Consider the following 27,653-nt stretch of genomic DNA (forward strand, 5'->3'; position numbering starts at 1 on the left):
CATAAATGTTTTGTGGGTGGGTGGGTGTCATGTCAAAACGAACAGGAAGAGAGCCTTCGAATGGGGCTAATTCATTATATAAACAAAACGCGTGTTCGATAGATACGCGTGTCATGTCAAAACGCACAGGAAGAGAGCCTTTGAATGGGGCCAATTCATTATATAAACAAAACGCGTGTTCGATAGATACGCGTGTAATTATAACTACAATAAACACATTTACATGTATGTTGTTGGCCATAGAAATAAATTCCCCTGTAGGTGCACATCTTATCCTTTTGTGTTGCAGATTTCATTTGCAGTACTTTCTAACTATACTGTGTAGATATCCGTGCCTGTTCACTTTTTCACCCCAACGTCTATTTATATACCAGTAATTTGCTGGATCGTCTTGAAGTGAATCATCTTCAAATTTGTTGAAACATAATTAGAATGGGTTCCTCGGCTTATAAAACACGAAATATATCTGAAACATGGCGCGGTTTCCGGTTACTGTGAATAATGTACCGATTTGGACACTGTTGCATGCATTCATGTATTATATATCTACATGTACCCCGGGACCTACAATTGGTAAAATGCAATGTTTTATATACCTGTATGTTACATTTAAATTCATTGATGTTTTCAGATTCCGAAGTGAGCTGTGAACAAAAGGTCAAACGGGTTTGATGTTCTTTACGGAATACTTCATGGTAACTTTAACGTCGAGAGCAACCCAAACAGCGAGTCCCTAAACAACATCGCAACAACGGCGGGAATTAGTAGACGCGTTGCACAAGTCTGGTTCCAGAACGCACGCGCCAAATAAAAGAAACAGAAGCGTTCTCAACTAAGCTCTAGTTGTCGTGAGTATTGATGCAGTTATTATCATAATCACACGGATATGTAAATTATAGAACTATAGAGGAAATTCAAACTATGATCGTGACCATTTTCCCCACTCTATGATGTGGATTTTTTTAGTTTTCTGTTATCTATTTTGCTTAATATATACTAGTATGCAGTGAATATGAATTTCATAAACTTTGAACCGTATACTCTTTGGGATGAAGTAAATTTTCAAACGTTTATGAAATCAATTTTTACAGCATATACTAGTTAATATGAATATTTATTGTATTATTATTACGAACAGGTTCATGAAATGCAATTGCCCAAACGCTATATATCAAAAGTATGTAAAGTTACAAATCCATGTGTATTTATTTTGTTGCAGTTCATGTTCAGATGTCAAGCGGTTCAGAGGGCCAGATTCCACGTCTGCGTGAAGACAGTTTCAACGTTATTCCGGATTTAAAAACTGCTTGAGTGTCGTACTTCCGTTGATCGTGTCTAGAGAGAGAACTGATACTTATAAACTATTTATAATACCAGTTTTTGTATACTTTTATAATTATTATTTTGAGTTGTAAATAAATGTTTGAATAACCTTGAATTTGTTACGGATCTGATGTGTTAAGTAAGCTGACTTGAATTTGTTACGGATCTGATGTGTTAAGTAAGCTGACTTGAATTTGTTACGGATCTGATGTGTTAAGTAAGCTGACTTGAATTTGTTACGGATCTGATGTGTTAAGTAAGCTGACTTGAATTTGTTACGGATCTGATGTGTTAAGTAAGCTGACTTGAATTTGTTACGGATCTGATGTGTTAAGTAAGCTGACTTAAATTAAATTTGTTTTACGGCATATTTATGTACGAGTGCTACATCTCTGAAGGCGCTGATTTATAATTGATGGTGAAAAAAGTAAAAATGAGAAACGATTATATTAATGTAGAAAAGTTGTGAACTCTTGTTATAGTGTGTTCTGGTTCAATAGGCACTCTCATCCTCGCTTGTCGGGGACTTGAAATCGTTTCTGAAAATCCAATCGTCAAATATCCACTAGCCTCCTCTCCGCAAAACTGGTTATGTATAATCTCTACAGTGAGAAATATGGCCAAAGAAGTAGCATGGTCTACATTTTCCCTTTAATACGTCCCAGATGATTGTTTTAAATAATGAAAATGACAAACGGTCGTTCTGTACATGTCGGTCATTTGTAAAGGTGATGATAGCCTACTGCTCTCTTTTATCCGAAAAGATGGGGATATAGTTTGTCTTTACAGCAGACATTTTAGATAACTATCATTACGCAAAAACTGCATTTGATTTATATGTCACCGTATTGAAATTTTTCTGATGAATTTCGATTTAATATTTCATATACTTTTTATTCCATTATGACTTTTGTTCCCGTGAAGCAGTGTATTGAAACATGAAAAACTTCTGCATACGTATTATAAAACTACGAAGGCCCATTAAATACAGGCCCATAAAATCAAGAAGAAACAGGAATATCAAATTTCCAAGAAAAATCTAAATGATTAAATAGAAACGAAATTCTTATTTAATTTTAAAAAAAAAAATGAAATTAAACGGTAAGGACAGGTACTTTATCGTGCCAACGCCCACAAGGACCCGTATTCCAAAGACCTGTGACTTGCATAAAGTATTAGGTTTGAGGAATGTCTTCGATTTTATTAAATAATCGAAAGCCCCAGAGAATAAAGTCGTAAAGTAATCTCAAAATATTTCTGTTAGGTCTATAAGGTGATCAAAATCCGTTATGAAATCATATGTACCGTGATGTGTTTTAAAATCCCGGATCTAATGATTCGTTGATCATTGCATGGAAATAACTTCGTTTAACGTATTAACGTTGTTTTACAAAATCTTAGGAAAAGATGTACAAGTATCTAAGCGAGTTTCGTAAACGTGCACGATATGGACAGGTTTGTAAAAGGTTTTGAAATTAAAGGGGGGGGGGTAAGAATATGAACTACTGTATCAATACACACTCTACATCAAGAAAAGGTATATTTGATATCCTTCAGAATAAGCCGACATCGGGATCGTTAGTCTAATTTGTAAAAGCCACAGAGCAGGGTCATCTGGGGGAAATTCCCATTGACCTCAATACTAGTCTCTATATTAATTATAGAAAAATGACGGCCAACATCTGAAAGTTCATTCCAAGTGCTAATAAACGAATTTTTTTTTTTATAGGTTCCCGTTCCTTTTATAGGTCATATAAATATTTATTTGTTATTTTATCAAAAGCAACGGTACAGTACTCTATATATTTTTATGATTTTTATTAGCACTGGAATGAACTTTCAGATGTTAGCGGTCATTTGTCTAAAATTAATATTATAAGTTATATATTTGTGTCCCGTGGGGATCCGGGTTAAGATAGGTCCTCTATACCCCTTGCTTGTCGTAAGAGGTGGTCCGAGTGATACCGCAAAACCGAGGCCCCGTGTCGTAGCAGTTGATCCCTACCTGCTCAAAAGCCGTAAGCGCCGAGCATAGGCCAAAATTGTGCAGCCATTCACCAGCAATGGTGATGTCTCCATATGGGTGAAGATGTTAGACAATAAAAATCAACCAATCGAGAAATGATTGACACACGACCAATATTCGTACAAATTTGAAAGGTACGGGGATAACTCTTGTAAACGTATGAGATAACTCGTGAACTCCTCATTGCAAGCGGAGGCATATAGCCTCGATTCTAACAAGACAATGAGTCGGTGGATATTGTACTTGTGACAGGCGTTGTCAGGGTTATTCAGTCTCACTCACTGTCATGGGCTGTGAGCACCGTGCTTAGGTGCACTAAAAAAACATAATGGCACTTTGAGCAATTACAACGTTTGACGCATTTTGGTGTAAAAAAAAAAAAAAATCTTGACTGGGACGTACCGGTAAAACATACAAATGAACAAACACAGGGAATCTAATAGCATGTTCTATGAAAAAGGCTAAAGAATCAGTTGAAAATATAGTTACTCCCAAGCGATTTTACCGATACTCTTTTACACCCAAGAACTTCAAAATCAAATATATAATTTGTATAGTACTTATCGTGTTATATTGTCTCAAAAACATTAACTAAAACATCAGTGTACATACATTTCATACTGGTACTAATTCTGGTTTAATTACAACTGTGGTATTGTCCACTATTACACTCCTCCTGTTATATTGATCATGGTCCTCGTTTCGTAAACGAAATTCTAATTTGTTTGTATAATATATATTTGTAATCCTTCGCACTATAATAATGCATTCAAATGTGTACACCTCTCATTTAACGCTATATAGGAGAAGGAACAATGTAAACCGATCTTTTTCTCATATTTGTACTTTATATAATCTTGAATGTATATATGTACACGAATAATGAATAAAATATTGTTTGAACTAACATTCGGAATTCAGCACTGATAAAACGGTGTTGTCGGTTTTGGCAAAGTATACCAAAAAGTATGATATGTGGCGAATTGGACAGATATCTATATCAAAACCGGGTATTCGATCTATTATAAATATTAGATCGAATTCAAATATTAATGGATTTCAAAAACCAGGAATGACTAACAGTATTAAGATTATACAACATGCAGATGATTGTACTCTTCCTCTTAAAGATGAAACCTCTCTAGAACATTCTTTAAAAGTCATAGCAAAATTCAGCAATGTTTCGGGTATGTATTTAAATATGTCAAAAACAGAATGTATATTAACGGGTCCTCACAAATATCATTATAAACAAATTAGAAATGTTAACGTAAACAATGATAGCATAAAAACTCTTGGAATTTATATAGGACACAACAAAGAAATATGTTATAAAAACAATTGGACAAAAATTGTAGATGACTTAGAAAAACTGTTTGAATCATGGAAAAAAAGAAAACTAACCATTTTTGGTAAAGTTTGTGTCATCAATAGCCTAGCAATATCAAAGATTATATATGTTGGATCAGTTCTGAGCTTTCCAAATGAAGAAGTAATTAAGAAATTTCAAAGTTTGTTATATAACTATATATGGAACAAAAGAGATAGAATTAAAAGAAATACACAGATTGGAAATGTCCTAAAGGGAGGCATTGGAATTGTCGATGTATCTTTGAAATTAAAATCCATAAAAGTATCTTGGATAAACAGGATTTCAAGCGAGAGAAACTCTCTATTCTTTTTTGTAAAATATACAAGTATAAAATGTATTGTAGATTAGATAACAAAGACGAAAAACCTCAAGAAATATGTAACCACATAAAAAGTAAATTGAATTTTTATACAGAAGTGTACACAAAAATTCAGGATAAAAAATATGCTAAAGTTATGAAAGCAATTAAAGACAAATTGTAATTTATACACCTTTGCAGGTATGACTTTTTATAATATGAAACCTCTGACAAATATCTGTCTATGCACATTTTTAACTATGTTACAATGTGAGTTTATTTTGAACAATTTGAATTGATTACAAACAACTATATTTCTATATCAAATAAAATTTTGTAATAAACCTTTTATATACTGGTATTTTGCAAAAAGTTCCCACTATGAGGAGGGGTCCTGTCCTCCTATAGTGCTGCCATGGGGGTTGTGATATGAACTTTTGAATTGTTAACCCCGCATATGGCAGTTTCAGGTTTTTTATGTACATAATTATATTGTGTGTTGTTGTTGGTTTTTCCGTAAAAATAAGAACCTTTTTTGCCATAACATGTTAATAAATTTTATTATATAACTATATTATATGTGTGTGTGTTTGTATGTATGCATATATGTTTGTGTTTTCTATATGTAGAAATTTATATGATAAATTTATATATATGTATATGTATGCCTATATACATCTAATCCAAGGGGCCCCTGGCACCCTAGGTAAAGATTATAAGGGGGTCTCTGCGGAGACTTTACCCCGAAATAGTAATGTATTTTGGAATTAAAGACTGATATATGTGAAAAAAAAAAAAAAATATCAAAACCGGGTATGTTTATTTTGGTCCAACATTGTCAATGGCAAAGAAACAAAATTGTCATATCTATTTTATCAAATGGATACAAAATGTTAAAAGCATTATTGACGATTGCGGCTTAAGCAATTACATGTATATGGATTTTCCATTATTACAAAACAAAACGTGGCTTGTAAATTCATTAGTAAAACAAAAATTATATGATCAATTTCAGAAGTAATGGTCGTCAGAATGTAATAATTGCTGTAAAGGTGAAATTTACAACTTGTATACAAATTTTGAATTTAAATGTCAAAGCCATATCTTATCAAAGTATATTTATAAAATACGTAAAATTACAAGATTAACGAATAGAAACTGGGAGATGGTCTAGTATCCCCAGAGCAAATAGAAAGTAAAATAATGAGGTGGTCAACCCTCCAAGTTGAAGTTAATTTGTCAATTATATTCTGTAATCTTCATTATTGTATATGTATATACTTGTACCTCAACACACATGTATATATCAATTTATTGTGATTATGTATTTCTCTATGTCATGTTTACTGACTTGTGGGAATAACCAAATTCAAATTGAATGATGTTAATATCATTGTCAAATGAGTACGCTTAGTCCACATGAAACTGCAGAGCACGTTAATTACCGTGCGTTCATTTGTATTATAACGTCTAGAAATGTAATCATACCATGTTTAAATACACTCGACAACTATCAAGGTCGAATAAACCGAACTTTATAGAAGCTGTCAAAGCAGTTATGATTCGAAAATGAGGCAGCATTGTAATATTACATAGAAAACCATGTTCCCATCAAGCCCCAAAAAATTATGATTATTATATATGTATTTTAAATGATTGTTGAATGTGCACAAGATATACGAAACTTCGACGCTATAAACCCACGAGAGAATATTTTAAAATAAATTGTTTGAATTGAATTGTATAGTATAATTAATATATAAAGAACAGAGATGCTTGTGAAATGTTGGGGGTTTTTTATAATCGGATTATAGTACTTTTCGGGTTCCAATGATTAATAGTCAAATTGGGACGTAGTAAGTGATAATTATTTTATTTGAATAGCAAAACACGCGCGTGCATGCCTGCCACGCGACGGGGTACTTCTTGTCAACTTTTGATGTATCCATGAGATCAATTAAAATGGAAAACAATTACCAAAATCGACACGGTGACCGGTGGTCAATCACCCCTTCTCCCAATCAACGACGTGAGTGTGAGCGGTGCTCAGGTAACCGTATTTAAGGTTGAGTGGGGTTGCAGTCCGCTATATTTCTGATAATCCATTTTGACAGACTTAACTTCTGTAAACCAGTCCAGCGACCAAGAGAGAATAATGGCGACAATTTCTGATATACCGAGATTCCCCACTTCGACTCTATCTGATGAAGAGATTGCAGAGCAACTCACATGTGCAGTTAAGTCCGTAAGTATTTTGTTTTTACCTAGGTATGTAACTTTTTGTGCACGCTTTCAAAGAAAAAGTGCACCTGGTATGGTAGTTTTAAAAAAGGATAATACACAATTTTGTTACTTTCAACGTACAAATCACTCATGTTCTATCTCATTTATACAAAACACCAAGGATGGGGTATATTACCAAGTCTGTTTTAGAGTTATCATATTTTGATAGTTCCTGGTTGTTGTAAGTAAAAATGTAAAGTCAGTTCTTATAATTAAGTAGTATAAATGGACATTACTGTAGCAAAGGAGAGAAAAAAAAACGTTTGAAACAAACGAGTATCGAATCTTGTCAGTCCTTGCATTACCAGTTAGATGATCTAACCATTGAGCAACCCAGGCCGATATACAAAGTATGGTAATATTACTACAATATAAAAGTTCAAACTATTTCGGAAATCATACGAGAACTCTTCATATCGAGGAGATAAAAAATTATTTTATTAGAAAAAATATCAGAAACGTCGCACACGTCCTTAATATTTTGTTCTGTAACCCTTAGGATTGTTATAAGGTAATAATTCGTATGTATCAAATATAAATTAAAACAATATTTTGTTCTGTAAGCCTTAGAATTGTTTTAACATAGTAATTCGTATTTCCCAAATATAATTAAAACAAGATTTTGTTCTGTAACTCTTAGGATTGTTTTAACATAGTAATTCGTATTTACCTAATATAATTAAAACAAGATCAGGGCCGTAAATTAACCATCAATTTGGAGGAGGCAGAAAATTAGGCGGGGGTCTGGGGGCCGCCCAGGCCCCCAGACGCTGAGCACATTTTGTGCACACTGAACACGTTTCGTGCAAAATCCTTGATTCTAGGGCCTTCTAAGATGTTACTTGACTAACTCATTCTAAAAGAAAGATTTGGAATGCTTTTTAAGGGAGGTATCATGTTCTTAGTTATTGGAAACAACATAAATTCTAATGAACTTTAAATTTTAATTTTTTTTGGCTCAAAAGTTGGAGGAGGCAGCTGCCTCCTCCGCCTCCATGTAATTTACGGCCCTGAAGATTTTGTTCTGTAACTCTTAGGATTGTTTTAACATAGTAATTCGTATTTACCAAAATATAATTAAAACAATATTTTGAATAATTGACTTTTTTAAACGTGAAGTGTAAACTAAGAATTTGTCATATGTATCTGCCATGTATGAAACAAAACATCTAGAGAAAAATATATACAATCCACAATTCACTACAAAATATTCATTTTATTAAGATGAAATACGATTTACTTACAGAGCGAGTGTAAGATTTGTGAGGGATGTCGGGAACCGCTCCTGGACAGGTATCTCCTCAATGTGAGCAACACCTTTTGGCACACAGGCTGTCTCCGGTGCTGTGTCTGCTGCGCTCCACTTCAGCAGAAGGAAACCTGCTTCGTAAAAAGTGGCAACTTTTACTGCAGGCGAGACTACCTCAGGTACGTTGAACTTCTTATGAGTGTTAGTTGAAACTGGAGAAGTATTCAGAAATATTTCTCCATTTTATTTTATTTTTTCTCTTATTATACCACACGCTATGAAGAGTAATGTTTTTGACACGTCAGTCAGTCCGTCAGTTCATTTCTTTTAAGCGACCGCTCAACAGAATTTCGTGAAACTTTGTAGTTGATAAGGACACACTGTAGATTTGTATATTCCGGGGAAATTCTGATTCAATAATGTTTCTGGGAGTTATGCCCCTTTTGAACTTAGACTTTAGAGCCCGTCTCCCCTGTTCTTGTCAGCGCAACTCCTCTGACACCGCTCAACAGGATTTCGTGAAGCTTTTTATTTAATAAGGACACACTGTGTAGATGTGCATATTTTCAGGAAATTTTGATTAAATAATTTTTAGGGAGTTATGCCCCTTTCGAACTTAGACTTTCGAGTCCGTCTGTCCTGGCTAGGAATTCTCGAATAAATCTCAAACTTAAGTTTGAGTTTTCTTTTATTTGAGTAGTCAAAATTTGAGTAAATTATCAGACTTAAGTCCAAGTTTGGACTTGAGTTTCTTTCGAGAAATCCAGGCCTGTTCTTGCAGTAATACATCGCATTACCATTAATTATGTAAAACATTGTCAAACACTGTTGGAACATGGGAATGTGAGCTTGCTCACTTTTTCTTTCATTTTCAATTGCAGTGAAGTAACGAAGTGTACTAAATGCAGTCGGCAGATACAGGCATCAGACTGGGTGAGAAGAGCCCGGGACAAAGTGTTTCATCTTGCCTGTTTTGCATGCGACGCCTGTGAACGGCAGCTTTCAACAGGGGAAGAATTTTCACTGCTTGGGGATCACGTATTATGTATCCAACATTATAGGTCTCGCCTACAGGGTGACACAGGTAGGAGCTTTCTACTTTTAAAAACTTTTCATATAAAAATTATTTCAGGGACAGGTCCCCGACCCAGGGTCCTTAGTTAAGAATGGGACACTTTATCGGTAAACCGGTATAATGTGTAAATTTATAAATTGATTTCATTTTATTAAATTATCTATCAAAATTGATATTGAAATGGTTACACTAAGAAGTTAATAATCATGGTTTTCATTTGTTCAAAAAATTATTTTCATGCTCTTACTTGGAATTGATGGTATATTGTTTAACGTCCCGATCGAGAATTTTTCACTCATATGGAAACTTTACCATTTCCGGTGAAGGACTGTAGAATTAGGGCCTATCCTCGGCACTTACAGCCTTTGAGGAGGGAGGGGTCTTTATCGTGCAAACCCTGCTGTGACACGGGGTCTCGGCTTTTGCGGTATCATCTGTCAAGCACCGCCCCATTTAGTCACCTCTTACAACAAACAAGGGATATCGAGTACCTCCTCTAACCCGGACCCCCACGGGAGACTTACTTGGGAAGATATGTATACACGAGACGTGGTTTTTCTGTTGTGTTTTCATGTAATTATCCTGACCTTCTTGGGAAGATATGTATACACGAGACGTGGTTCTTCTGTTGTGTTTTCATGTAATTATCCTGACCTTCTTGGGAAGATAAAGACACTGTATATAAGGATTTCAAATAACGACAGAAAAAGAAAAAAACACATCAGAATTAAAACGTCTAGCATTCTTCACTCCGGTCGCTGTTATAAATGTATTTAGGTTTTCTACATCTGAACAGAATATCCTACAAATAAGATTATTGTTAGAAGTGTAAGTGCGTTATCTATGTTGTATTATATTATTGCGTTAAGACAACATTTGTTGAAATTATTATTGTGGAATGAGTTCCTCAGCAAAGAGTTACAGCTGAAAACATGGCGCGGTTTCCGGCTATTGTGTATGTACATGTATAATGTACCGATTTGGAAACTTGCATTGGTCGATTTTCCGTTATTTTCACGAGCAAAGTTAGAAATTATTAGCTGACCCCCCCCCCCCCCCCCCTACTACACCATAGTAAATGGTAAGAACTGTGGAACTTTAGGACTTACAGTTGATCATCTTCACAAGTCAAGGATTATTGATGGTGACTGGTGTCAAGTAAAGGGTTACTGCGAGGTAACGATTCAATTTAACCCTTGACTTGTGAAGATGCAGTTGATAAAACACAATGTTTTATCTATGTTAAATATCGATTGATTGATTGAATGCTGTTTAACGTCCCTCTCGATAATATTTCTCTCATATGGAGACGTCACCACTGCCAGTGAAGGGCTGCAAAATTTAGGCCTATGCTCGGTGCTTACGGCCTTTGAGCAGGGAGGGATCTTTATAGTGCCACACCTACTGTGGCACGTGACCTCGGGTTTTGCGGTCTCATCCGAAGGACCGCCCCATTTAATCGCCTCTTACGACAGGCAAGGGGTACTGAGGACCTATTCTAATCTGGATCCCCACGGGACCGTTACAAATAGATGCATAACCAGTTAGCATGAAGCGATATTGAAGATAGCTAATCGATACTTTCAGATTCCGAAGTCAGCAGTGAACCAAAACCCAAACGGGCCCGATCCTGTTTTACGGAGGAACAGCTCGAGATACTTCATGGTACCTTTAACGTCGAGAGCAATCCAGACAGCGAGTCCCTAAGCAACATCGCAACAACGGCGGGAATTAGTAGGCGCGTTGCACAAGTATGGTTCCAGAACGCACGTGCCAAACAAAAGAAACAGCAGCGTTCTCAACTAAGCTCTGGTTGTCGTGAGTATTGATGCAGTTATCATTATCATAATCGCTCCGGTCATGGATAATGTAAATAAAACTATAGAACAATGAAGGAAATTCGAACTATGATCGTGACCCCCCCCCCCCCCCCCCCCCCCCCCCCCCCCCCCCCAATTCTATGATCTAGATGTTTACTGTTCTGTTATCTATTTTCCTTATCTAGTATGCAGTAAACATTTCTTAAAAGTTGGAAAATTGACTTCAGCCACTGCATACTTTTTAGAGGTGAAGTTCAATTTTCAAACGTTACTGTGGTTTTTTTGTTTTTGTTTTTTTGTTTTTTGGTTATTGTTTTTACAGTATTCTAGTATAATATATAAATTTATGTCTTACGGCGTGACCGTGTATAGCACGAAGCAGAAAGTATTGGCATTAGTATATCTACATTGTGTGTTCATAACAGGACAAAAATATCCCAAATTTAACACCTAGAACTCGTTAGGACAGAGCTCTATCCTAACACCTTGTTGCATGACTTTAGACATTTGATCCGCCTATTCATTGAACGCGGGGATATTGAGGCAAACAGTGCGTTACAACGTCATCTTCAGCGTCGGTGATTAGCAAATACAAACATAGGAGACGTCACATGGTGCAGTCGCGTTAATCGAGGAGTGATAATATATGTCGATTAAGAAAATGTGGTTTACATGCTTTTACTGATTTTATATAACATCTCAGAACGACGTGAACTTGGGTACACGAGATTCAAAATGGAGAATTACTTGTCCTCGCGCTTGTATTCGAATAGACTACGCCATTTTGACCAAAATTTTCAAGTTCGATAGGTATGGTTTAATTTTTCATCAGGTTTATATATTTTCCTTTTAAATACTTGTATATGTATACGTGTTACCTATAGGGACGGTCTAAAGGGCCGTAATAGGGCTTCGCCTACTATTAAGCAAAATAGAGTAATATCTGGGGAGTCTAGAGCATTCTAGTATATATTTATGTCTTACGGGGTGATCGTACGCGTGTTTAGGACGAAGCAAAATGTATTGACATTAGTATATGTACATTGTGTGTTCATAACATGACAAAATTATCCCAAAGCTCTATCCTAACACCTTGTTACACGACTTTAGACTTTAATTAGATCCGCCTATTTATTGAACGCGGGAATATTGATGTAAACAGTGCGTTGCAACGTCATATTCAGCGTCGGTAATTAGCAAATACAAACGTAGACGTCACCTGGTGCAGTCGCGTTAATCGAGGAATAAATTATATATGATTAAGAAAATGTGGTTTATATGCTTTTACTGGTTTTATGTAACATCTCAGAACGACGTGAACTTGGGTACACGAGATTCAAAATGGAGAATTACTTGTCCTCGCGCTTGTATTCGAATCTACGCCATTTTGACAAAAATTTTCAACTTCGATAGGTATGGTTTAATTTTTCATCAGGTTTCTATACTTTCATTTTAAATATATGTATATACGTGTTACCTATAGGGAGTGCCCCAAGGGCCGTAAGAGGGTTTCATTCTCTATTAAGTAAAATAGAGTATTATCTGGAGAGCCTTCTTTAGTACGACTTGTTTACTCCCGGATTGTAAAAGAGTGACTTCCGGCGAAACGATAAGATTTTTCGCGGTTATGAAATGTGCTAAATGTAGGGCAAAACGTACCCAAAGTTGAAGACCGAAAGCAGACAAAGCAGTAAAATCTGTTGGACCCATGCTTATGTAGATTTACTGTAATAAATACCACAGATACATGTACTTTAATACATGTAGTTTACAGAAAACTAATTTCTGTGAAAACGAGGGGGTTATTCATATTTACTTTCCCTATTCCCCTAGGTAAGACCGAATATAAATAGCCCCCTCGTTTCCACAGAAATTAACAGAAAACTAAAAATCAACATCATGGGATGGACAACTTTTTTCACGCTATTAGATCGAATTTCCTCGGTAGTATTTATTTACATCATTCATGACCCGAGCTCCTGTGATTATTATCGTACTACAAAGATTGTGCATGAAGTACAATGGCTTAAAAGATTTAGATCAAAAGTATGTAAAGTTACAAGTCCATGTGTATTTATTCATTTCTTTGTTGCAGCTCGTGTCCAAATGTCAAGCGGTTCAGAGGGCCAGTTCAGCGATTCAACGTCCGACTAAAGTCATCGTGCACAACCTTACTTTGGGAAATCGCTAAAAAGAACGGGGGAGACGCCAGGGTAAGTCGATAATCTCCCCTTGGAATTCGGCCGAAAGGTAGGTTAGTTTTTTCTTACATTTGTAACTATTATTTGAACAAAAGATTTATCGCACTGATCAATATAATAATTAAGGTACATCTAAGGACGCACTTCGCTTGATTAACCTTCTAATTTGTTCAAACACTTCGGCTCTATTTGCAGAATAGAAAATGTTTGATGTGTCGGTGACAATAACACTGCACCATAGAATAATTACACAGAACTTTATAGTATGTTATCCAAATGTGAAGTCAGCATTTCGCAAATTCTATGGTTGTTATTACGATCTAATTTGTCAATACAACCTATCATTGGGTCAAGTGCTGTCTGACGTGTTTCATATCAAATGTTAGGCTGTTCTTGGCACATTGATTTGACTACGGATAACTCCGTTTACCTGATCAAGATATAGGGCGGGTGTGACCGGTCGACAGGGGATGCTTACTCCTCCTAGGCACCTGATCCCACCTCTGGTATATCCAGGCCGGGTTCTGTGTTTGCTCAACTCTTTATTCTTGTTTGAAATCGCCTTTCATCAGTTCACGTTATTCTACATTGTTTAATAGTGATGGGTAATCGGGAAAATATAACCGACAACCGAATGTACCTTTTTCGATTGATTAATGAAAAAATAATCGAAATTCATTCAATTCATGGCATAAATATATTAAACTAGTTTTACCCTAAATTATTTTAATTAGTGTAAATCCAGTGACTGCTTAAGTGCTGCCCAAATTGTTGTTTTGTAAAAAAAAAAAAAAAAAAAAAAAAAAGAACCCCCCAAAACGCATATTTTCGATTTTGTTTTCCCGGAGAGCTACAGATCTCTCGAATTTTGATGTTCTTATCAGATGACTCAGCTTATTCGTCAGCCATTTTTGTTTTTAGATAATTCGCGGTAGGAACATTCGTATCATAAAAAATACCAAAGTCTTCGATTTTCAAAATCACAATAGATACCTCGTTTCAATCAATGACCGATATTCTAAAGTCGATGATAATCAGTACACCAATATTATTTAATGCTCAGGGTTTGGAAAATACTTCGTTTAGAATGTATGGGGTCGATTCCTGTTAACATTGCAAAAGAAGCGGTGGGATGGGGGTTGGGGGGGAGTCGATTTTCATTAGAGATTGAGATAGGGGTAATCATAAAATATTCCGGGCTATTATTCATAAATTCATACATTTACATTCACTGATAATTTTCTCTTATATTTCTTTTGAAATTGACATTGCTTTCATCATGCAATAAGTACATGTTTGTTGCAAACTAGTACCATCTGTCTGCGTAATCATTACCAAGTATGGAGTGTCATCAATGTCGAAGGGTGCCTTGACTGTTCCATTTGACGTAACAAATATCGGAGAAGTCCTTCATAATTCATGTCTGGAAATTTACTTTCAGCTTCGGCCAGTTCTAGCAATTGATGTGCACTTAGGTTCGCTTCAAATAAGTGATTTGACTATGAAACTAACCCTCTATCACTATTAATTTTGTATTGCTTACCGTCTAGGTATAAAAATCCTAAAATGAAAAAAGGCACTAAATTTTCCATTTAAATGAAGACTTCCATGGTACAATATTTTATCTCCTGGAATTGAAGAGTTCCTATAATCTGCTTTATCTAGTTACTGATACATTGTATCTCTACATACCTACTTGTATTTCGCTAATTTAAAAAACAAACTATAGGAACTCTTCAATTTTGGGAGATAAAACATTGCGCCATATAAGTCTTCATTTGAACGGGAAAATAAGTGATGGTTTATTTCCTGGAATTTACATACATAGACGGTAAGTAATACAGCATTAATAGTACAGATTTGGTTTCATAGTCAACTGACTGATTTGAAGCAACAGCAGTGTCACCCAAGAGCACATTAATTGCTAGAACTGGCCGAAGCTGAAAGTAAATTTTCAGACATGAATTATGAAGGACTGCTCCGAGATTCGGTGAAGGCGTCAGTTCAAATATTCAGCCGAGCCGAATCTAAACGGAGATTAGGGTCAACTATATGATATTTTAGATTATAATTCTAATTTATATTTTTAATAGTACTTAAAAATATAAACAATAAAATGCCTTTCTTTGTTATTTCATCGGGTGATGAAGGTAGCAAGCATTGCAGAAAAAAATTGTATGACCTGCTTACGCGGGTTATGCATTTTTTTTCTGCAATGCTAGCTACCTTCATCACCCGATGAAACAATAAAGAAAGGCATTTTATTGTTTAAATATTGGTACTGGTCAATGGTTGCAGATATACCGTTTATTTGATATAAATACGCTCGATACAACAATATTGGATTAGGGATTTTGTTTTGTTTATTTAGATGTAAGATGAAGTGACAGCAGCGAGATAGTTGAAGAGTATGCGCAATTTGTCAGGAAATGTATAAAACAAGTTGCTGTCCTTTAAAAAAGAGACTGCATTTCGTGGACCTAGTATGTACAGTTGAATTTGTGTACGATTTCATCACAATTCCTATTGCTAGAGTTGTAATGATCAGATGATACATGTATATCGGACTAATGGATATGGAATATTTGTAGCTTTGACCTTTAATCTCAGAATTAAGTGTCATCCTTGTATTTCAGCTGGACTGTAAAAGTTCAAATTCAACAGGGATTACCATCTGGTCAAGATAATTACGTTTGAATTTCATATCTTAATGATTTAAATCTGGCAACAAAATACCTTAATTAATCCAATATGTCAATAAAATACTTGGTATTGATGCTTACAATCTTTAATGTCATTTTAAAAGCTCAATGTAACCCCGCAAATGTTGTTCATTTTTAGATATGAACAACAATATATTATCACATCCAATTTAGATGGAATTGGAGTTTTTTATCGAAGTGTGCAGCTCATGTATTTCACCTTAGATCCACCCATGAGTTAACATTTATAGTTAAGGAGTTATTCCCTTTTGGCATAGCCTTTTCTTTTTTCCATCTCTTTGAATGAGGATGGTGAATTTTTAAAGCTATTATTTTGCAAGATTAGTAAATTACCCGCCCACCCTCCTTTTTGAACGGATATTTTCGCTTTGTTTTGTTTTCTTTTGTAGATTACTAGATTGATGGATGGATTCATCAGCAGCGGAACATGGAATTGGTACGGCTGTTTCGACTCCTTGATCAAAGTGATAAACCTGCGGCATATAATCTCGTGAATATTAAGCTTTGATCTCTGCACCTGACAGGGTCATTGCTTTCTGATACATTGAACTTTATCCTAAACAGTGACCTGTGAACTTTGTGTTGGTAAAGTCAGTGAACTTTGAACTTTTATAGTTGAACTTTGAACTGCGACTGTTGATGAACTTTTTAGCTACACTTTTGTATGTGTGTTGTGTATGCATTTGTTTTTGGAGCATGCTCTTTGTTTGGCGGCCCAATGCCCATGTTGATATTTGATTTGTTATTGTAATTAATTTAAAACAGTTCTGCCCATAGTATAACTATATCTATCAATATATATATATAATTTTTTTTTAAATAAAAATTGTTTTGTTACTCCTTTCTGAGGTAATACTTCCTTTGTCTTTCAATTCAATTTATTGGATCTCATCACCATTGTGCAATGGTATACAGAGATATAAAGATAAGAAGTTATTATATATACATTTAGTAAGTAATACACGCGTGTAATAAAGTATTTATCAAGTTAGAAAAAAACACTGTTATTATTAATGTGAAGTATGGGCATTCTATGTAGGGGAGCACATCTTATTTATTTTCTTAATGAAAGTACAGAGTATTTGTTAGACATGATTTGTTTAAAAGTATAAATATTTTCAATTTTTGTTTGTTTAGGTGATAAAAATTTCATTCTTTGTTCTTGTATTGCATTACAGTTGAGTAGATAATGAAATTCATCTCCAATTTCTTGTAAATTACAGTATGTACATATTCTATCTTCTCTTGGTATGTTAATCCAACGCCCACTTTCAATCGGTAGATGATGATTGCATGTTCAAAATCTACAAAATGTAATTGTATCATTTTTTGATAATAAATTAAGATCATTTTCAAATCTCAGTTCTTCTTTATAAATTCTGTAGTTTAATGCTTTTGGTGAAATTTGAAGCGTAGAGTGCCAGTTTTGTTTGAAGTGATCAATTGAGCCGTTCCTAGCAAAACAGGTCCTTATCTTCTCCAACAATGTTTTTCAAAAAACGTCATAATGAAAAACGTATCGTCATTTTTCGCATACTTGTAAAGAAAAAGGTCTTGATTACCAATCACGAGTTGGTTGTCATCGTTAATAGTCTGTAATATTTTAATGACAATCAACATTGCTCTAATATATTGAGGGATGTTCTCTATAGTTCACACTTTAGCATTAATATACTTAAGGACCCTTTTTGCTAGGAACGGTTCAATTAATGTTAATTTCACTTCAGCTTTGTTGAGTGTTGCTATTAAGGTAGTTCATTACACTAAAATGTATTTAATGGCTCGTTAAAACACCTCGTATGAAGTGTGATTTCACCATCGAAAGAGTGATACAAGCTCACAATTATTCAAATTTGAAAAATCAAAACATTTCTGAATTACGACCATTTCATTTCAATTTCTTTTTGAAATATATTTCTCTGATATATCTTTTTTTTCTAATTGACATGTGTTTTGAAGATTTAATCCGTAGATTTAAAAATATTAGCAAATAACCTTTTCAATATTTATAAATATTATTTTATTTTTAAAAAAAATTAGAACGTCTATCCGAGTCGTTTAGCATATTTTATTAGATATTCATATCATGCATCAAATCACTGCGAAATTTTGACTCTAGAGTATCTTATTTGCAAACAAAGTACCTATTTATCATTCCGGGATAAATCACAAAAAATCATATAAATTGAACAAAGCCCGATCGGAATTATAAAAAGGTAGTCATATAGAGAACATTGTAATCAGAAAACTCCATTCGATGCCTTCATGTGAAATGGTTTACAAAGTAAACGAATTTATAAAGGAAACTAATTTCTTGATAAACAGTACATACAATTAGCAACAATATGATTTTTTTTTTTTTTTTTTTTTTTTTTTTAGTAATTTCTATCAATTTTGATCGGGATCGGTACTTTTTTCTTTGGTATGATTATAGTGATTATATCTTAAGTTTGGTCATTTCGTTTCAATTTCTTTTTATAACATATTTCTTTGATATATATCTTTTCTAACTGACATGTTTTTTTGAAGATTTTATCCATAGATTTCAAAAATAATAACCAAGAACGTTTTCAATTTTCAAAAATATTTTCTTCTAAATCAATGTTTTCAGGTGCATGCACTTCGAATTATGTTGAACTTTATTAATACGTTTTAAACTTCCCACATTTTGTTTGGTGGTCAGTCATGTACAGTTGCCATCTGTTGGTTGTAGAAAATAATACATACGAGTATAAGAGCTTTTAGACTGTAGTAGTATATAGAATATTAAGTATTTGATACACTCGTAACATGTAACCGTATACATTGTATCTGATACTCAGAAGAAAACAACAATTTAATTTTCATGGTTTCAAAAATTATGTTAAGACTATATGTATAATGTACTGACACATAAAATGTATTAGGCTTGCCCTTAGTACTGGGGAATCCTACATGTATTTTAATGGCAAATACGCAATAAGAGTATAAATATGGATGGAGGTCAGTTCTACGTCACGAGTGCTGGCACGGAGCTCCGATTAGGGAAAATTCCCGCTTCGGTGCAACACCCTCTTTTAGTGTAATGAGCTACCTTAAAGGTAAATATATTATCGTGTAACTATATAAATGAATGAATTAAACCCCATAACACAATATAATTAAAATTACATATTGGATCCGCTCGCATATTTGCATACATAAAAAGTTATGTATGCAAGTCTACGAACGGATCTAACATGTAATTTAAGTGGATTGTCCCGTTACATTAATCACGTTTTATCAGGATCACTAAAACCACAGGGGCTAAGCCCGTTTTGGCCATCGCAGAGTTCGGGCCCAAATTAAACGGGCTTAGCCTCTGTGACTAAAACTGTTTTCACAAACCATATAGAACATGTTTGGCAATTCTCTTTACAATTGTTTATGAAATATCTGTTGATGTCAATGTAGCTGTGCATGCAATTTATTATGGCGGCTGCCAAGTTCAAAAACATTTTACTTCAGACTGCCGAGTGATTATTTTGGAAAAATTTAGAATAGTACGCAGACACGTAGCATCGTTTTTCAAAGTGTAGGGACAGTCGGAGGAGAAACTGTCTTCTGCAATTGTTGACAAGCAGAAAAAGAACCTAAAATTTCTCTTTTGCCCAAACTCCGTTCGTCCCTCAATTCACCAGTTAATTCATTATTACATATTTACCATTCATTACTACCACCAAAGAGTGGGGTAGGGGTCAATCCGCCAAGAGATCTCAATAACGCAGTGTATGTTGTTTAAAAAGTGGAGGATCAGCCCCCTGGTTCTAAGTGGCTGATACGTTGGTATATTTTAAAAGTACATATGAAGTTTTTCTCGTGAGCAGATCTGTCGACATTTGATATCGTTAACATTTATATAACTCTGTTAAAACAGCATAATTGAAAAACAATAATGCTCTTAATTGTGTATCACATACATATTACTAAGTATGGTAATTTCAGTTGAGATTTGGCTCGGCTGAATATCGGAGCAGTCCTTCATAATTCATGTCTGGAAATTGACTTTCAGCTTCGGCCAGTTCCAACAATTAATTAATGTGCACTTAGGTTGCACTGCTGTTCGCTTCAAGTAAGTGATTTGACTGTTAAGCTAACTCTCTATCACTATTAATGCTGTATTACTTACCATTTAGGTATAAAAATCCCGAAATGAAAATTGGCACTAAATCTTCCGTTCAATTGAAGATGTCCATGGCACAATATTTTATCTCCTGGAATTGAAGAGTTCCTATAGTCTGCTTTATCTAGTTACTGATACATCGTATCTCTACGTACCTACTTGCATTTCGCTAATTTAATTAAAAAAACAAACAATAAGAACTTAATTTTGGGAAATAAAATATTGCGCCATAAAAGTCTTCATTTGAACGGAAAAATTAGTGATGGTTTATTATATGGAATTTACATACATAGACGGTAAGTAATACCACATTAATAGTGATGTAGATTTGATTTAATAGTTAACTAACTGTTTTGAAGCGAACAGCAGTGTCACTTAAGTGCACATTAATCGCTAGAACCGGTCGAAGCTGAAAGTAATTCAAGAAATCAGAAGATTTTGACATTTATTTCTCCGGGAGTGGAAGAAATTATTGCTTCTTTTATCGCTTAGTACATTTTTCTAAACAAGCTAGATACTAAGATTTACCAGATCGGTAAAGTTGGCTACTAGTAGCCAGCTACTTGAACCAGGAAAAGTTAGCTACTAGTAGCCAGTTACTAGTAGCCAGCTACTAAAAGTAAAAAACGTTAGCTACTCGTAGCCAGCTACTACAAAATATAAACGTTATTTTACTGATAGCTCGCTACCAGATAAAGGTTAACAGGGCCGTAAATTACATGGAGGCGGAGGAGGCAGCTGCCTCCTCCAACTTTTGAGCCAAAAAAAAAATAAAATTTAAAGTTCATTAGAATTTATGTTGTTTCCAATAACTAAGAACATGATACCTCCCTTAAAAAGCATTCCAAATCTTTCTTTTAGAATGAGTTAGTCAAGTAACATCTTAGAAGGCCCTAGAATCAAGGATTTTGCACGAAACGTGTTCAGTGTGCACAAAATGTGCTCAGCGTCTGGGGGCCTGGGCGGCCCCCAGACCCCCACCTCATTTCCTGCCTCCTCCAAATTGAAGGTTACTTTACGGCCCTGGGTTAATGAGTTGGAAAATTATTATCTATCAGATTTATTTCTAAAGAGAACGAGGAGTCGTATGAAATTTCATGCTCAATTATCCCCAATTACATAACGTTGCATACCAAATACGAATACACTTTTTCAACTGAGTGTTTACTTTAAAAGTGATACGGATTGAATTCAGACCTTCAATCATTTGATATACCATCCATTTTGAGATATCTGCTACTTTTACAATTTGATTCGAGTTACCTTGAAATTTCAACATAAGTGTGAATACCGTAAGAAACTTTATGTTTGTATTAGATATCTGACGAATTTACGACTATACATATGACAAGAAGTGATATATGGTGTTTTGGTACGCCACGAATTTTCAGATATCGCTCTTTAGGAAATCAGTTACTTATACATTTTGATCATCGGTAAAATGAAATTTCAAGATCCGTGTGAATACCATAAGGGAGTCCATGTTTATATTATATATTTAACTAACTTACAACGATACGTATGGCGAATAGTGATATTGTGTATCGTGATATGTCATCAATTTTCAAATATCACGCTTAAGGAAGTCAGCTACACATACCTTTTGGTGGCGGGTAAACTGAAATTTCAAGTTTTTCGAAAATATCTTAAGGAACTCTGAGATTGTATTAGATATCTGACTAATTTTCAATTATCAAAGTGAAGAAGAGTGATATTAGGTATCTTTACATGCCATAAATTTCCAGATATCACGCTTAAGGAAGTAAGCTACTTATACCTTTTGATTCCTGGTATCCTGAAATTTCAAGTTTTTCATAAATATCTTAAAGAACTCTGTGCTTGTATTAGATACCTGATTTTTTTTTTTTACAACTATCCATGTGAAGTGGAGTGGTACTAGGTATTTTGATATGCCATTAATTTTCAGATATCACCCTTAAGGAAGTCAGCTACTTATACCTTTTGATTGCAGGTAACCTGAAATTTCAAGTTTTCACAAATATCTTAAAGAACTCCTTGTTTGTATTAGATATCTGACTAATTTACAACTATCCATGTGAAGTGGAGTGGTGTTAGGTATCTTGATATACCATCAATTTTCAGATATCACCCTTAAGGAAGTCAGCTACTTATACCTTTTGATTGCAGGTAACATGAAATTTCAAGTTTTCGACCATTATTTTAAGGAACTCTGAGTTTGTATTAGATATCTGTCTAATTTACGATTATCAAAGTGAAGAGTGATATTAGGTATCTTGACATGCCATAGATTTCCAGATATCACGCTTAAGGAAGTCAGTTACTACAGTAGTACCTTTTGATTTTTGGTATCCTGAAATTTCAAGTTTTTCATAAATATCTTAAAGAACTCTGTGTTTGTATTAGATATCTGACTAGTTTACAACTATCCATGTGAAGTGGAGTGGTACTAGGTATCTCGATATGTCATGAATTATCAGATATCACCCTTAAGGAAGTCAGCTACTTATACTTTTTGATTGCATGCAACATCAAATTTCAAGTTTTTCATAAATATCTTAAAGAACTCTTTGTTTCTAGTAGATATCTGACTAATTTACAACTATCCATGTGAAGTGGAATGGTATTAGGTATTTTGATATGCCATCAATTTTCAGATATCACGTTTAAGGAAGTCAGCTACTTATACCATTTGATTCTAGGTAGCCTGAAATTTCAAGTTTTTCATAAATATCTTAAAGAACTCTGTATTTGTATTAGATATCTGACTAATATTAAGTTTTTCCTACACATCTTAAGGAACTCTGCGTTTGTATTAGATATATCATTAAACCAACTCACATATGACAAAGAGTGATAATACGTATCTTATTATGCCATCAATTTTAAGATATCACGTTTAAAGAAGTCAGCTACTTATACCTTTTGATTCCAGGTAACATAAGGTCACATGCCGGATAGTTGTAAATTAGTCAGATATTTAATACAAACAAGGAGATCCTCAAGATATTTATGAAAAACTTGAAATTTCAGGTTGTCAGGAATCAAAAGGTATAAGTAGCTGACTTCCTTACTCGTGATATCTGAAAATTGATGGCATATTAAGTTACTTAATATCACACCTTGTTATATGGGAGATGGTAAATGAATGATATATTTATTACAAAAGCAGAGTTCCTTAAGATATGTACGGAAGACTTAGATTACTAGGAATGAAAAGGTATAAGTAGCTGACTTCCTTAAGGGGATATCTGAAAATTGTTGGCATGTCAAGATACCTAATATCATACTTCTTCACGTAGATAGTTGTAAATTAGTCAGATATCTAATAGAAATACAGAGTTCTTTAAGATATTTATGAAAAACTTGAAATTTCATGTTACCTGGAATCAAAATGTATAAGTAGCTGACTTCCTTAAAGGTGATATCTGAAAATTGATGGCATACCAAGATACCTAATACCATCCCACTTCACATAGTTAGTTGAAAATTAGTCAGATATCTAATATAAACAAAGAGTTCTTTAAGATATTTATGAAAAACTTGAAATTTCATGTTACCTGGAATCAAAATGTATAAGTAGCTGACTTCCTTAAAGGTGATATCTGAAAATTGATGGCATATCAAGATACCTAATACCATCCCACTTCACATAGTTAGTTGAAAATTAGTCAGATATCTAATATAAACAAAGAGTTCTTTAAGATATTTATGAAAAACTTGAAATTTCAGGTTACCTGGAATCAAAATGTATAAGTAGCTGACTTCCTTAAAGGTGATATCTGAAAATTGATGGCATATCAAGATACTTTGTACCACTCCACTTCACATGGATAGTTGTAAACTAGTCAGATATCTAATACAAACACAGAGTTCTTTAAGATATTTATGAAAAACTTGAAATTTCAGGTTGCATGGAATCAAAAGGTATAAGTAGCTGACTTCCTTAAGGGTGATATCTGAAAATTGATGACATATCAAGATACCTAATACCATCCCACTTCACATGGATAGTTGAAAATTAGTCAGATATCTAATACAAACAAGGAGTTCTTTAAGATATTTATGAAAACTTGAAATTTCAGGTTACCTGGAATCAAAAGGTATAAGTAGCAGACTTTCTTAAGATTGATATTTGAAAATTGATGGCATATCAAGATACCTAGTACCACTCCACTTCACATGGATAGTTGTAAACTAGTCAGATATCTAATACAAACATAGAGTTATTTAAGATATTTATGAAAAACTTGAAATTTCAGGTTGCCTGGAATCAAAAGGTATAAGTAGCTGACTTCCTTAAGCGTGATATCTGGAAATTTATTGCATGTCAAGATACCTAATATCACTCTTCTTCACTTTGATAATTGTAAATTAGTTAGATATCTAATACAAACTCAGAGTTCCTTAAAATAGTGGTAGAAAACTTGAAATTTCATGTTACTTGCAATCAAAAGGTATAAGTAGCTGACTTCCTTAAGCGTGATATCTGAAAATTGATGGCATATCAAGATACCTAATACCATTCCACTTCACATGGATAGTTGTAAATTAGTCAGATATCTAATACAAACAAGGAGTTCTTTAAGATATTTATGAAAAACTTGAAATTTCAGGTTACCTGGAATCAAAAGGTATAAGTAGCTGATTTCGTTAAGTATGATATCCGAAAATTGTTGGCATATCAAGACACCTAATATGATACTTCTTCATGTAGATAGTTGTAAATTAGTCAGATATCTAATACAAATACAGAGTTCTTTAAGATTTTTTGAAAAACTTGAAATTTATTGCATGTCATAAGGTATAAGTAGCTGACTTCCTTAGGCGTGATATCTGGAAATTTATGGCATGCCAAGATACCTAATATCACTCTTCTTCACTTTGATAATTGTATATTAGTCAGATATCTAATACGAACTCAGAGTTCCTTAAGATATTTGCGAAAAACTTGAAATTTCAGTTTACCTGCCATCAAAAGGTATACGTAGCTGACTTCCTTAAGCGTGATATCTGAAAATTGATGACATATCACGATACCCCCAATATCACTACTCGCCATACGTATCGTTGTAAGTTAGTTAAATATATAATATAAACATGGACTCCCTTATGGTATTCACACGGATCTTGAAATTTCATTTTACCGATAATCAAAATGTATAAGTAACTGATTTCCTAAAGAGCGATATCTGAAAATTCGTGGCGTACCAAAACACCATGTATCACTTCTTGCCATATGTATAGTCGTAAATTCGTCAGATATCTAATACAAACATAAAGTCAAACATAAAGTTTCTTACGGTATTCACACTTATGTTGGAATTTCAGGGTAACTCGAATCAAATTGTAAAAGTAGCAGATATCTCAAAATGGATGGTATCAAATGATTGAAGGTCTGAATTCAATCCGTATCACTTTTAAAGTAAACACTCAGTTGAAAAAGTGTATTCGTATTTTGCATTGCAACATTATGTAATTCTAATTGGGGATAATTGAGCATGAAACTTCATACGACGCCTCGTCCTCTTTAGAAATAAATCTGATAGATAATGATTTTCAAACTCATTAACCTTTATCTGGTAGCGAGCTATCAGTAATTATAACTTTTATATTTTGTAGTAGCTGGCTACGAGTAGTTAACTTTTCTTACCTTTAGTAGCTGGCTACTAGTAACTGGCTACTAGTAGCTAACTTTTCCTGGTTCAAGTAGCTGGCTACTAGTAACCAACTTTTCTCTTTTTAAGTAGCCAGTTACTAGTAGCTGGTTACTAGTAGCCAACTATACCGATTTAGATTTACCTTAAATTTGAACAGTTTAGGGGGGGGGGGGGGGGGTGGGCGCGCCGGCTCCCCCCCCCCCCTTTAAATCCGCCACTGGGCATGCGTTGGTTCTTTTAAAAAGACTCCTCATTACTATGAACTAGAGTGTCGTGCATTGGTGTAAATTTGTGATGAGGTACTTTACCTGCATCTGGTGATGTGTCAATAGCCAACGCCTGCCAAGATACAGGACCCAAGTTTTTAATCATCCCAAATACACGCCACTCTCATTTCTAAATGCCGAGGGGTTCATGAATTCACTACCTATTTCTACATCTTAAATGGCCAAGGTACGAGCCACACAGTCCCTGAAACATTCTATTTTCCCACTTGAACGGTGAACGCACGCAGAACGAACGGTGAACACAATTTGGTGAACGGTGAGCGCACGGTGAACTCAAAATGGTCTATTCATTCGGTATAGCAATTTTTTTTAAATTTTTTTTTTCATATATTTCGGATTTCTCCCTTGGATTGTACTTAGCTTATAATCACGTTGAAAATATATGTGTATATATATATATATATATATATATATATAATATTACTATATATATATATATATATATATATATATATAATTACTTTTTGCAATGATCGGTAAAAGCACAGGGGCTAAGCCCGTTTTGGGCACGAACTCTGTGATACCATAAATATATTTATGGTATCACAAAGTTCGGGCCCAAAACGGGCTTAGCCCCTGTGGGTAAAAGTATAGGTAAAAAATAAAAAAGCTTTACTAAACGTCTTCGTATATCTTTTTTATTTTTTACCTCTATTATGAATACATCTGTTTGTTAATTTTTGTGCAAGTACTAGATGTATATTTGAAAATTTCATTTGTACATTGTTTACAGTATTACATGTACAGATACAAGAAAATAGAAATATATATATTGAGACTTCTCGACGTTTTCATAAATCAGGAATATTGATGCGTCATCTCGGTATACAACATGTATTGTATATTTTGACTTAAGATACATAGAATTTCTTGATACATGTACAAGAGTATAAACAATGCATGTGAAACAAGAGGTACTGTGAGCAATGCTCACTAAGAATACCCCCCCTCCCCAATCTCCCAAAGGGTGTTGGTAATAGGTAAAACTTCAGTATTATGATCCAAAAGGTATCTAGGAACACAGCATCTCCATGCGATGAAAAAAGCCGTTAAAGAATTTAAATGGAAACCATATTGCTACTTTGATGTCCAGTGCACGTGACCTTTGACCTTTTGACCCCAAAATCGATAGGGAACATTTTCATCCCATGGGTAGTCCATATGTACATGTATGATATGGTGACTGTAGGTGGAAAGGATAACGCTTTAGAGCCCG

The 27,653-nt window shown here is 34.3% G+C and overlaps 1 pseudogene; it reads left to right on the plus strand.

Moving 5' to 3' along the window:
- Window positions 1-7,174: 7,174 nt before the first annotated feature.
- LOC125678737 (LIM/homeobox protein Awh-like) lies at window positions 7,175-17,727 on the plus strand (annotated as a pseudogene).
- The last annotated feature ends 9,926 nt before the right edge of the window (window positions 17,728-27,653 follow it).

This window comes from Ostrea edulis, chromosome 2 (genome assembly GCF_947568905.1).
Source record: "Ostrea edulis chromosome 2, xbOstEdul1.1, whole genome shotgun sequence".
NCBI classification, from domain to species: Eukaryota; Metazoa; Mollusca; class Bivalvia; order Ostreida; family Ostreidae; genus Ostrea; species Ostrea edulis.